Here is a 6000-nt window from a genome sequence, read left to right on the forward strand (position 1 = left end):
GTTTTTGGATAAAATATATATATTTATTTTTATTATTATTATTTTTTTTTTTTTTTGGGGGGGGGGATAAGTTTTGGTAAAACTCTGAAAATAGGGTAAATTTTGGCGAAAATAACATTTTGGAAAAATATGTAGTTAGTTTTTGGATAAAAAATAGTTATTTTCGCGGAAATAAGTTTTGTTAAAAATCTGAAAATAGGGATAGTTTTAGCGAAAATAACATCTTTGACAAACATGTAGTTAATTTATGGCTAAAATAAGGTATTTTCGCGAAAATAAGATTTTGGTAAAAATCTTGAAAGTTTTGGCGAAAATTACATTTTAGGCTCAGCCTGTCATAGGCATGCATGTCGACATCTCCTTTAATATTTATGCAAAAAGCTACAGAAACGAGCTCAGTAGCAAAAGTTTAAACATAAACCCGGTTTAGTGGCACTGGGCAAACGCCAAAGACATAGAACACAAAATCACAAACAAGAAACATAGACCAGCACAAAATTATATAATTAAATATATATATAATTGGTATGTTTATCAAGAATCAAAAGCATCATTGTACTAAAACTGGGAACAAATAATGAAAAACATTATTAAAAATAAAAGCGACTTGTATTTGCTAATCTCTCCTAAATGATTTGGAAATGTAAAAGATTTGAAGAAAATGAAGTCACATGCCAAAACGTGTTCGCCAAATACGGTTTTAAAGATAACATGAATTAGCAAAATCTTCATAAAAATCAAAGAACTGAAAGTTTAGTTATGAAAAGATGCTATATTCAACCTAATATTTTGTTTCAGGTATTCATCTTCAAAAACAAGAAGGCAAGTGCTCTTCAAGTGCCTTTATATCCACGATTTAAATAAAATCCAAGTAATTCATTAAGTCCATCTGCTCAACTACATGCTGGAAACATTTTAATTTTACGAATTTTCTTAAAAACTTTACCATAAAAATCGGGATGAGCAATACTATCAGCAATTAGTGATTTAAGACTACTATTGATGTAGCACATATCTTTGATTGTTCCCTTTAGTACAGAACAGAATTAGTGGGTTATAGTTATAATTATGGGTCTTTGTCATTAACTTAATCCGCTTAATGACAAACAAGTGTGTATAACCGCTTTGATGTTGCACATTTCGGAAAGAGGTGTGATCAACAGAAGCATGTCAAAATACTATCAATAATCATTGTTCAATTTTCCTAAAAACACAATTGTTTCGAAACACTAATGCACCTGTCATATGTGTTTTGAAAAGAATTATCAAGATTCAGACTGTCATCTCATTCACTGGAAATAGAGACTGGTCGATATACGAATATTAACAGAGAAAACAGAAAATGTAAACTCTGTTCACATGACACTGTGGAGTCCGAATACCATTTTCTACTTTGTTGTACAGCCTATTCAGATCTTAGAAAAAAATATCATATTAAATTTAATTGGCCAAATATGGCTAAATTTAAATATTTGATGTCAGTAAAGAGGGATTTATTTTTACAAAACTTAGCCAAGTTTACATATAGTGCTATGAAATTAAGACGTTAAGAAATTAAGCTAGAAGTTTAGCTGCTTCTATTGGTTATATTTTCGTATATATTATTAGGATATTGCTTTTGTGAATATATATGTAATGTTATCACATAATTGCTTTATAAATCAATATACTTTTGTGTTTTGGCCATAATCAGATAGTTTGTAAATGGCCAAAGGCAAACATGCCGATTCGCCAATAAACTCTTGAAACTCTTGTGTTATGTAGACCAAATAAAAGTTTTTTCAATATTTTGGATTAAAAAATTGTCATTTACGGCAACAAAAGAAGGTATTGTCCTCATTTTTTAAAAAAAAAAAATCTTATTTTCGCAAAAAAAGCTTTATATTATTTAAAAACTAACCACATAGTTTCAGTTTCAGTTTATTGGCAATATCAGCAAATACATGCTTTTGGCCAAAATTAACATCAAATATCACATAGATGGCCACAAAAAAAGAAATGAGAAAATTAACAACATATAAACATATAAGTATTTGATAACTATAATTTTAGGCTACACATGGTTACTCACACATGCTCACATTCACACATATAAGATACATACATATATTAATACAATCAAAATGCTACTGTATGTAACATCTAAACAAATCAAGAGCCACCGGCAGCAAGTACATCGTTTCGTTTGGACATGGCAAAAAAAAAAAATTCGCTAGGTTCCAGATAGTCCTTGAATTATTACTAGATAAGGTAAATGCAAATTTTTCAATAGTGTTAAACGATCTGTTTATGTTATATTTGTTTCTAAGGTCCATAATGGACAAATACATAAAAAGTGATATTCTGATTCAACCATATTGATAATACATAGTTTACATTTTCTATCTTCTCTAATAATGTTATTGTGTCTTCCAGTTTCAATCTCTAAGGAATGGGCACTCAGTCTGAATCTGGATAAAGCAATTCGATGATTTTCTTTGTCGATGGTATCGATGTATTTTTCAAATTTAAATTCTTTTTTAAACTTAACATAATATTCTAATTTGCTCTGTGAATTTACAATATCGAACCATGTTTGAACATACTGATCACGTAGCCTTTGTTTGAGCAATGGGAAATAATTTCTTTCGTAGTTAAAATTTAAGAAAATATAATTAAACCCAAGCACACAATTGTCAAAAATGTTAATTTCACCAAAACTAACTCTATTTTCTTATTTCTTTCAAAATCTTATTTTCGCGAAAACAACTTTATTTTTGACCAAAGCTTACTATTTTTTGGTCAAAAATTTTATTTTCGCCAAAACTAACTCAATTTCCATATTTCTTTCAAAGTCTTATCGTGAAAATTACCTTATTTTTGACCAAAACTTACTACATTTTGGTCAAAAATGTTATTTTCGCCAAAACTAACTCTATTTTCTTATTTTCGCGAAAATAACTTTATTTTCTTATTTTCGCGAAAATAACTTTATTTTCATCAAAAATAACCTTATTTTCGTATTTTAGTCAAAAAGCTATTTTCGCGAAAATATGTTATTTTCGTATTTTAGTCATACCGTTTTTGTGTATACATATTGGCAAGTGCCTCATGAAGGGTTTATATTTCAAATTTTATTGAAATTGGTCAAAAAATAAAGATGTCAGAGCAATTTTTCATATATTTTTTTCAAAAATAGATCGGAAATCGAGGTGAAATCCAGATTCCGATAAGTGAAATTCACTCATAACTCATTTATTTTAATAAATTTTCTATTTTTGTATACTTATTAGAAATTATTTCACTTCGCTTTCAGATATATTTTCAGTATATTTATCTAACTTCTTCATTTTTAGACCAACTCCATTTAAATTTTAAATATAAACCTATGATAATGCCTTTTCAATTATTTGTTCAACAAAAAAAAAACTTGTTAAAAATAAATGAGTTATGAGTGGATTTCACGTCTCAAAAAGTGGATTTCACTTCTCGAAAAGTGGATTTCACTTCGATTTCCGATCTTTTTTCAAAATAGGTCTACAACTTTCTTATTTTTGGATCCATTTGCATTAAATTTGAAATATAAATTAACCCATAATGAAGCCTTTTCAATTATTTGTTTAACAAAAAAAACTGTTAAAAATAAATGAGCTATGAGTAGATTTCACGTCTCAAAATGTGGATTTCACTTCGATTTCCGATCTTTTTTCAAAATAGGTCTACAACTTTCTTATTCTTGGATCAATTTGGATAAAATTTGAAATATAAACCCACTATGAAGCCTTTTAAATTATTTGTTAAACAAAAAAAAAAATGTTAAAAATAAATGAGTTGTGAGTGGATATTTCACGTTTCAAAAAGTGGATTTCACTTCGATTTCCGAAAAATCGCTCTAACTTCTTCATTTCTTGATATATTTCAATAACATTTGAAATGTAAGCCCTTTACTAGGCACTTTCCAAAATGTATACAAATTTTTTTTTAATTAATATATCTGAGTTAGGAGAAGATTTCACTTCTCGAAAAGTGGATTTCACCTCGATTTCCGATCTATTTTCGAAGAATTGCTCTAACTTCGTCATTTTTTGACCAATTTCAATAAAATTTAAAATATAAACCCTTTATGAGGCTGTTTCCAATATGTATACAAAAAAATAATAATTAAAATAACTGAGTTCTGAGTGGATTTCACGTTTTGAGTGGATTTCACGTGAAATCCACTGGATTCCTGTATCACCCCGCACCGGGACAAGTGTATGTTTATGAACCTGAATATGCTCCGTTACGAATTTATAGCCAAATGATAAACATTCGATGTGGACCTTAATGGAAGAAATGTAAAAAAAAATGAAGTCGTTTCGAAAGAAACATTTATGAATATGAAAGGATACATTCTACTATTTCATGAACTCAGCTAAGGGTTCATCAACTTCAATGAGCGACAAATCAATGCACTGAAAGTGCTATACGGCTTGACAGATAACGATTTTTTCTTTTTAACATAAAAGCACCATCACCGTTGCCATCACCTTTACAACCGCAGCCAACACCACCACTGCAACCGCTGCCTTCATCATCATCAGCAGCAGCAGCATTTATAAAATACAACAATACTAAATACAATTTGACACATTAATTTATTAAATAAAAAGTAAACAAGTTATTTGACTTTGAAAAACTGAATGAATGCTGACAGAACATCTTAACATACTGAGCATTGTATATGGTTTAATAATTTCTATAAAGGCACACGAGAGAGACAAATCGCAGTTGTGTGTTTTTCTATTATGCTTACCAACTGCATTTTCATGAGAATTAGAACACAATTGTAGTGTAGAAAATACTGTTTCTATTCCGAACATAGAGAGTATTACAAAGAGTTTACATATTTAGACCAATTATCCGTAGCAATATTATTATGGAAACAAGGCTCATTAAAATGTTCATAAATCCTAAGAATTTACATTAGCAAAGGTGGATAATTTTTGTACTTGTGCCAAAATACATAGCTATGTAGAGAAAAATAGCTCCGCTTACCAAGAAGGTGGAGTATGAAAGCCAAGGTAAGTTGATAAGCATAATCTGAGGTACATAATAATGGATAACGATATAGAATATTATGTTCTTCCATATAACCAACAATGCTACTGGGTATATTTCTTCCATGTAGCTAATTTCACTGCTAGAGCAGTGCATACGGGGAATTAATTATGTATTGTTTATCTGATTTACCATCCATTTAGCATCTTATTCATATAATTATTATGCAATATAGTTCGAATGAGGGCAAAATCAGAACCAGGAGTTTATCAGTATATAGGAGTTTTCCCTTTCATGTCTGTGTTTTTAAGTGTGTTTACTTTTAATATACAAAATCTTTTATACATTCTTACTTCTAACCAAACTTAAAGGTATTCTGTAAATGAAACATTTTTCTAGGCATGTTTCACAACTGAATTGGAGTATGATTTTCAACTCCAAACAGACTCAGTTGAATTTTACAAAAGTCTTGAGCTAAAACTCAAGCCTAAAAAACAAAAAATCAGGTAGTAGGATTTGTTATTGGTCCCAGGTAAAATACACATGAGATTGGTCAAGCTTATCAAAGAACCCTGTGAGCTCTATTTTACTTAATTTCTGAACACATTGTCAACAATTAATTACCCTCAATTATGAAACTATGTGAAAAGTTTTCTATTGTTTTCCCGTCTATAACCATCTCACACCTTCATCACACCCTGCCTATAAAATCCATAATTAGGCGACTTTTCTGTATGTTGTGAGACCTTGTAGTGGTGCAATCCAGACAATATTCTCAACAGGTATTCATCGGGTTGCGTAACTTGACATTGCATACTCCTGTTCTCACAAGGCATTGATGTTCATTCACAGGGCCTAAAAACGCAATCTGAATATGGCAAAGCAAACACTTTTATGCGGTGTAAAAGCAACCATTAACTTTTAACTAAAAAACTTTGCTTTCAATTCAAATACAAAACAAATATCACGGATAAACCAATG

The sequence above is a fragment of the Mya arenaria genome, chromosome 4 (genome assembly GCF_026914265.1).
Source record: "Mya arenaria isolate MELC-2E11 chromosome 4, ASM2691426v1".
Classification (NCBI taxonomy): domain Eukaryota; kingdom Metazoa; phylum Mollusca; class Bivalvia; order Myida; family Myidae; genus Mya; species Mya arenaria.